Source organism: Halichoerus grypus, chromosome 11 (assembly GCF_964656455.1).
Source record: "Halichoerus grypus chromosome 11, mHalGry1.hap1.1, whole genome shotgun sequence".
NCBI classification, from domain to species: Eukaryota; Metazoa; Chordata; class Mammalia; order Carnivora; family Phocidae; genus Halichoerus; species Halichoerus grypus.
Genome location: NC_135722.1, coordinates 53,583,060 through 53,591,048, shown reverse-complemented (window position 1 = coordinate 53,591,048; position 7,989 = coordinate 53,583,060). Strand labels below are relative to the sequence as shown.

The 7,989-nt window shown below is 52.0% G+C and overlaps 1 non-coding gene across 1 annotated transcript; it reads left to right on the top strand.

The window, feature by feature from the left end:
* The first annotated feature begins 6,514 nt into the window (after positions 1–6,514).
* LOC118535702 (U6 spliceosomal RNA) lies at positions 6,515–6,618 on the top strand. Its single transcript, XR_004917310.1, has one exon. It is a non-coding gene; the product is annotated as a U6 spliceosomal RNA (small nuclear RNA).
* Positions 6,619–7,989: the final 1,371 nt, after the last annotated feature.

Below are 7,989 nucleotides of genomic sequence, written 5' to 3'. Positions count from 1 at the left end.
ACCCACATGAAAACACCAAATGGCAAATCCTCGCCTTCTTCCCTCACTCAGGTTAGCAGATGATCCAGTCATTTGGTCAATGGATACAGATAAAGCCCCAGTTGGGAGCCTGGCACAATTTGGGTCTTGAGAGGCAAAAACAAACAAACAAACAAACAAAAAACACCCCACATAGCCCTCTGAGGGCTCACAGTCTTTCTGGAAGGTGAGGTTCACACAAACCCTAATCACCACCATTCTGGGGAGCACCCTCTGCCCGCATTGAGCAGTGTGCTCTGTACATGATGTCTCATTGAACAGATCACCCGGTCAGGTGGGTGATATTAACCACCGTCCACAAAAGGGGAACCTGAGATTCAGGGCGGCTGCTGGGCGGCTGGTCCAATACCATATCATTAATGGAAGTGAAGCATCCACACCGTGGTCCTTGCAGTTTCCCTGGCTGCCTGTGGATGCTGTTTTAGAGGGGTCTGCGTGCAGCGGGAGGTGTTGCCCATTGTCACCCCCGGAAGCCCGCTCTGGCCTGGCCCGCTGCTGGGTACAGGCATCCACAGCAGAACTTTGAGCTTTTACTGAAAAACACGTGGTCTGGCCAGAACTGCATGTCAACCCCACACCTCCTGGTGCTCCCTCCCAGTGTACCCACCCCTACCCCGGCACATGTGACCCCTCGCTAGTAAGAACTGCAGCTCCTGGGTGTGCATGCAGCTAGCTCCTCAGAAAGACTGGGTGCTCTGTGTTTGACAGGGTACAGAGAACGAATCCCCCTCACCTTTGACCCTCCATGGGGTCAAGCCCCGGGTCTGAGAGATTGGGTCTTAGCAACAGGGGCCCCGTGTGAGCCCAGGATGTCTGCAGGAGTCACACAGCTGCCATTTACCGTGGTTAAATGTGTGTGCCAAACGCTGTGCTGGGTCCTTGCCCCACATTGTCTTATTTAATCTGCACATGAAATGTTATCGCCATCCAATTTTACAGATGAGGATATGGAGGCTTAGAGAAGTTTAGTGACTTGCCCAAGATCACACAACTAGTAAATGATGGAGCCAGGCCTCAATCTTGTCCCCTGACTCTGTACATCCAACAGCAGCCTTTTGGGTAAAGATCAAATTTTCCCTCTGGCATTTAAAACTTTTAGCAGGATGACCTCAAAACCATCAACAAGAAGGGTCACCCGCCCCACTGTCCCCACGCAGGCCTGCTCCTTCCCCGAAACACCTGTTCATACCCATCACCACCTGGAGCCCTCCTCTTTCCAAGGAACTCTAGCACATAAAGGATGGGGGGGATGGAGGCTGAGGAGAGTTAGGAGGGGAGGGAAGGGAGCAAGGGGTCTCGGAAAACAAGAAAGGTGGGACACTCGGACACAGGAAGAGAGGCCGGCATCTCCTCAGGCCCCGCGGGTTTCTTTCTCCCCTTCTGCATGCCGCTTGGGCAGACAGACACTCGGTGCAGTCGATTGCCCGAGAGCCACAGACTGTGAATGTTACCCTGGGCAAAGCGCAGTCCCTCGGAGCCCCGCCCCGCCCCACCCCTCCCGAGAAGGAGTGGGCTCCGGAGGCCTCGCCAGTTCCCACGCTCTGCCCCTCCTGAATGGCAGCTGCCGGGCCGTCACCCACCCTGCTCGTGCTCCTGCCACGGGTGCTCCCTCGCTCCGGACAGGACAGTGGCACTGACCGACACCCCCGTCACCCCCACAACACACCAGTTCTCTGGAAGCAGGAGGGGTCCAGCCTAGTGGGTGCTACGCCCGTGGGAAGGGTCTCAAGAGCAGCGGAATGAGGGGCGGGACCCCTGGGTTCCGGTTCCACTCTGCCTAGTGATGCCAGGCAGACTGGTGCTCTTCTCTCAGCCTGTCTCCCCAGCTGCGAAGTGGGGGTGGGGGTGGGGGGTAGTCTCTAAGCGCGCTTCCGTTCCGGTCCTGACAAGGAAGGAGTTAGCGGCCGCAGAGGAATCCCAGGCTTGGACGGGGGTGGCTGGGGGCCAGGCCTCACGGCCCTTGGGCAGCAGGACCTCGGACACCTGCTGCTCTCTCTGCCGGGGCGGCTGCTGGGACTGGCTGAGCACCATGGAGAGGAGGGAAGGCCGGGGCCTCGATGCCCGACCGAGGGGATGGGGATGGCAAGGGAAGAGACTGACGGGAGAAGGCTGAGCGGGAGAAAAGGGAGAGGTGGAGGCAGAGCGGGAGGATGGAGAACACGCTGGTCAGACAGGTGGGTTAGGAGGTGGGACAGGGGCCGCATCGCGTCCCCAGCGGCACACCGGGCAGGAGGCACCAAGGGTGGAGTGCAGGTGGAGCCAGGGCTTGCTATTGTTCATAAGGAAAAATGGGGGAACCACCGAGTGTGGGAGCGTTAGGGACCTCCTGATGTCTCTCCTGAACTCTTCTGGTACAAAACTGTAAAATCACACTGACATCGACCAAGTAAAAGCGATATGCATAGAGGAAAGCCTGGAAGGACCTCTTGTCAGGGAGGGAGGGAACACAATGGGGAGAAGTTACGCCAGACACCAATTTTATACGTAACCACATGTTCTTAAGCGGGACAGCAGGTACACAGGTGTTGACAACATTATTCCTATACTGTTTCCTATGTTGACATGTTTTATTAAGAAAAAATCCCTGTAGGGGAACTTGCCAAAGTCTCAACAGTGGTTCTGTGGGAGAATGGGATTATCGCAATTGTTACTATCTCCTTTTCACTTCTGGTATTTTCTTTTTTTTTTTTTTAAAGATTTTATTTATTTATTTGAGAGAGAGAGAGCACATGAGAGGGGGGAGGGTCAGAGGGAGAAGCAGACTCCCTGCTGAGCAGGGAGCCCGATGCGGGACTCGATCCCAGGACTCTAGGATCATGACCTGAGCCGAAGGCAGTCGCTTAACCAACTGAGCCACCCAGGCGCCCCACTTCTGGTATTTTCCAAATGTTCTACATGGAGCAGATATGGAAAAAATAACTAAACCCTTTAAAATAAACTCTTCCTGCTAGGACCATAGTTTTTGTCTTCCGTGCAAATTAAACACAACTTCTGAGCCACCTCATCCTCAAACCCTTTCCCTCATCAGTTCACAGGCTCAATAACAGCAGCACCCCTTCACATTCTCCCTCCCCACCCATCAGTCCATGCCTCTCCAAGGCTCGGCTTCCAGCCCTCTTAGTTCCTGGAGCCCAGTAATGCTCTAGGTAGAGAGGAAAGATTATTAGGTTTATAATAAGAAAAGGGCTTGAGACTTTACTGGTGTGGGCACTTGACCACTCTAAATCTTAGTTTCCCTATTTGTAAAATGACCCAAGATTTTTGTGAGGACCCAATGAGATAATACATATAAAGCATTCAGCATTAATTAACAGTGCCTGGAGCATAGGAAGTATTTAATAAATTCATTTTCATCATCATTGATGACTGCCTACCGCTTCCTCTAGGAAGCCTTCTTGACTTGATGAAAGAAATATTTCAGTTTGAAGGGGGCACCAAGCTGGCCTTTTCCTCCTGGCAAAAAATCTGGATCCTAGTCTCAGCTCTGTCGGTAGCTATGTGACAATGGGCAAGTTCTTCCCTTTCTGGATGCCTTAGTTTCCTCATCTGCAAAATGGTAGGCTTACACTTCCTGTTCCAATAGTCTATGCCTAGGGTTACCATATAAACTAGGATGTTTTTGAGAGAGAAAAGGGCAATATCAATAATCATTTCAGGATGACAGCTTTAAGGCAGAACAATCCCTGGCACACTGGGAAGTCCGGTCATTCCACCCTTAACAGATCCACTATCTCCTTGCCCACCAGTATGGTAGGCAAAATAATGCTCCCCCTCCCAAAGATGGCCACTTCCAAATCCCTGGGAACCTGAGGATATGTTAGATCACAGAGCAAAAGGAATTAAGGTTGTAGATCAACTGACCTTGAGATGGGTCATCTGGATGATCTGGGTGAGCCCAATGTAATCTCAAGGATCCTAATAAATTAAAGAGGGAAAGAAAAGAGGGAGTGCCAGAGTGACAGAATGTAAGAAAAGCTTGACCAGTCATTGCTAGCTTTGAAGATGGATCCAAGGAATGCGGGCAGCCTCGAGATGCTAGAAAAGGTAAGAAAATGGATTTTCCTCTAGAGCCTCCAGAAAGGGATACAGACCTGCTGATGCCTTGATTTTAGCCCAGTGAGACCCATTTTGAACTTCTGACATCAGAACTGTGAGACAATAAATGTGGTGTTCTCAGCCACTAAGTTTGTGGTGATTTGTTATAGCAGTAATACACCTAGTGTGGCTCAGTGGGTCCCTTTGGCTGGCTATTCCGTGAATGCTGTCCTTGGAGCATAAGAGAAGTAATCTAAGCACCAGGAGAGCTGGATTCTAGTCCCTGCTCTGATATTAACTCACCCTGGGCCCTTGAACAGGTCAGGTAACTCCTCTTGGGCCTCGGTTTTCTCTGTAAAGTGGGGGATCACAATCCCTGCCTCATCTGTCTTGGTGGTGGGGGGGGAGGTTGTCCCACATTCAGTGACTTATTCTATGCTCAGCTCTATGCTGTAGGCTACAGCACAAAGATGAACTAGACCTAGTCCAAACCCCATCCCTGCTCTTGAGATGGGTAAAGAGACAGACATGTAAGCAGGTAATTAAAATACAATGTGATGAACATTGTGAACAATGTGATGAAGAGAGATTATTATGAGTGCACACTGAGAAATATATAGGCCCACCTGCTGGGAGTGGGGGTGGGAGGACGGTCAGGGCAGGCTTCCTAGAAAAGGTGATGCCAGAGCTGGGTCTTAAAGGACGAGGAGGAGAAACCAGGCAAAGCAGACAAGGACAGGGAAAAAGGAAGAAAGAACAATCCGGACAGAGAAAACAGCAGAGAAGCAAGCCCCCAGAGATGTGAGTCAGCACGGCACGGGGGACAGAGGTCCGAGCAGCTTGGTGGTGTTGACTTGGAAAGCCTGAGTGTAAATGGGATGCTATGAGGGAGGATTAAGTGGAATGACGGGTGAAGGCATGACGTGAGCACAAGGTTGCATTATCAGTCTGTGTGTCCCCCAGACCGGTGCTGGGTCAGGAGACGATCTGTAACGAACAATTCCTCTTGACCTGGCTTGAGTGATCTCTTCTGGTTGTCTCATCCTCACATTCCCCCCAGACATGTGCCAAAGGCCTGGGAGCTGCCCCAGCCTACTCGGACGTGGGGTGGGAGACAGGGCCGTGCAAAATTACAGCCACTGAAAGAGGCCGACGTGACCTCAGGAGCTGGGTTTCATCATTCTGAAATCATGCTCTGGGCCTTAGTCAGAGGCAAAGAGGTGGGGAGGAAGGGTGGGAAAGCAGAGCGGGTGGCAGCAGGTTTGGGCGAGGTGCCGGGGCTGAAGGAGAAAGCAGCGGGAACCAGCGGGGGGTGAGACTCTTGGATTATCTCCATCATGCTGTGTGACCTCAGGCCAGATCCTTGCCCATGCTGGGTCTCTCTGGGCAGGATGGGTCCTTGGTGCTGTTCCCAAGGCCTGTCCCCACTGGAGCCTCCTTGTGGCACTGTGGATGTGGCTCTTTGTGGATGAGTTGGAGCCTGTCCCAGGCCTGTTGGGGTTTGGGGCAGGGCTCCAGCAGGAGGCTGCTCAGTAGCATCCACATTTCCAGCAGAGCCATGCCTTTGTGAAACACAGGGAGCTAAGTGGCTTCCATCAGGGCCAAACCTATAGAGATGTCTCTAAGCTTTGGGTTACCTAGCTCACACTACCCAGATGTGCTTCTCATTTGCATTCCGCATCCTTGTCCAGTTCTTTAAGCAGTAGCTTCTGGCCAAGGCGGAGTATCTTAATTTGCTAGGGCTACCGTTACTAAGTACGGCAGACTCAATAGCTCAAACAACAGAAATGTCTTTTCTCACAATTCTGGGGGCTAGAAGTCCAAGATCAAAGTGTTGGCTGGGTTGGTTTCTTTTGAGGCATCTCTTTGGTTTGTATGTACGTGGCCACCTTCTCGCTGTGGCTTCTCACAGTCTCTCCTCTCTCTGTCTGTGTCCTAATCTCCTCATAGAAGACCACCAGTCATATTGGATTAGGCCTACCCTGTGACTTCATTTAACTCAATCACCTCTTTAAAGACTCTATCTCCAAATACAATCACATTCTGAGGTACTGAGGGGTAGGACTTCAACATACGAATTTTGAGGGGGACACAATTCAGCCCATAACACTGGGCTTTGGAATTGCTAGTGGAGCTTTTCTAAATACAGATGTCTGGGCCCGTCTCCCGAGACTCTGAGTGTAAATGCCATGAAGGCGGGCCAGAGGCTTTGCCCCTCGCTGTATGCCGACTGCCTAGAACTGTGTCCAGCGCGTGGCGTATGCACAAAAATATTTGTGGAATGAAAGGATGATTTAATAAGCTTGGGATGGAGCCCACGTGTTCGTCATATACAAAGTTCCATAGTTGATCCTGATTCATCTAGGGGTGAAAGCTCCTGAGAGATGATTGGGTTTCATCTTTCCTGTTGCTGAAGGGGAAGCCTAAGGTTCAGTCAGGAGTGATCGCTTCGGCAGCACATATACTAAGGTTGGAACAATACAGAGATTAGCATGGCCCCTGCCCAAGGATGACATGCTAAGGTGCAGTAAGGAAAAGAAATACCAGGCCCCGCACTCCACAAAGAATGTGGGCTCGCTGGGTCTGCCCCAGCGCCTCTCCAGGACGCCCAGGACTAAAGGGGAAAGGGAAGGATGGACCTGATACTGCCTTTTGTACCTCTTTATCCAGCTATTCGTCTATATTCTTTATACTATCCTTTATAATAAACTGGTAAACAGAAGTAAATGTTCCTCTGAGTTCTGTGAGCTGCTCTACCAAATAATTGAACCCGAGGAAGAGGTTGTGGGAACCTCCAATTTATAACCAATTGGTCAGAAGCACAGGTGGGGGCCGGCTTGTAGGACGGCCCCCTAACCCATGGCATCTGATACTATCTCCAGGTGGGCAGCATCAGAACTGACTTAATGGCTTGGTGGTGTTGGAAAATACACATTGGACCTGCCTTCAGCACCCTTCACATATGGCCCCTGCCAATCCCCAGCCTCACCCACACTCACCCCTGCCCAGCCTAGGTTTTAAGCCACATGAAATCCAGCACCATTCCCTGATCCTGTCATGCCGCTTATCCTCTCAGCTTAGTGTGGGCTTCCCGGGATGCCTTTCCCCACCTTCTTGCCTAGGAAATGTCTCCTTGAGCTGCACTGGAGCTCGAGGCCTTCTCTGACTGCCCAGGCTTGGGGTAGAGGGGGCATCTCCTGGGCTTCTAGAGTCCTCCGTGCTGCCCTCATATCCTATGCTGATCACCCTGGGGGCAAATGCCCATTCTGGTGCCACCTCCACCAGACTGGGAGCACCTGAGTGCAGGGCCGAGTTGGTAAGTAGTATCTGTGCCCTGAGGCCTTGCACAAGCAAGGCCCTGAGTTCAAATCCTCAGCAAGGTTTCAGGGACTGAAGAGTGTTTGCTGAGGGGAAGAACAAAGGTGGCCAAAGGAGGGATACGAGAAGCTCCAAAACAGGGTCTCAGTGCCCGCACATAACCATTAGTAGCTGAACTGGACCTGCTTTTGCAGCTCCTGACCTCACCTTGCCCCCTCCCCCGGCCCTCATGCCCCAGCTCCACTGCCCAGGGAGCATCTCTGAGCAGCCGGTGAGCTCTTCGAGCTGGCCAGTGCAGAGCAGAGGCGGGGAAGCAGAATCTTAGCCTCAGGTGGAGAACTCAGGCCGGCAGGGCTGGCCAGGAAGTTCAGAGAGGTGAGAGGGCAGTGCTCCCAAGGAGAAGAGACTGGAAAATACGAGTAATGGGAAAAGAAGGAGAGGAGGTGGGGAGGAAGACAGCTGAGAGGCCAGAGACTCAATTTCTGTTCTCAGCACTGTTGTTCGGCCTCAGAGAAGCTCCCCTGATCTGACCTTTCAGCAAGTTCCTGCCTCTCTGGGCCTCAGGTTCTTCAACTGAAAACGGGGGCAGGCAGGCTG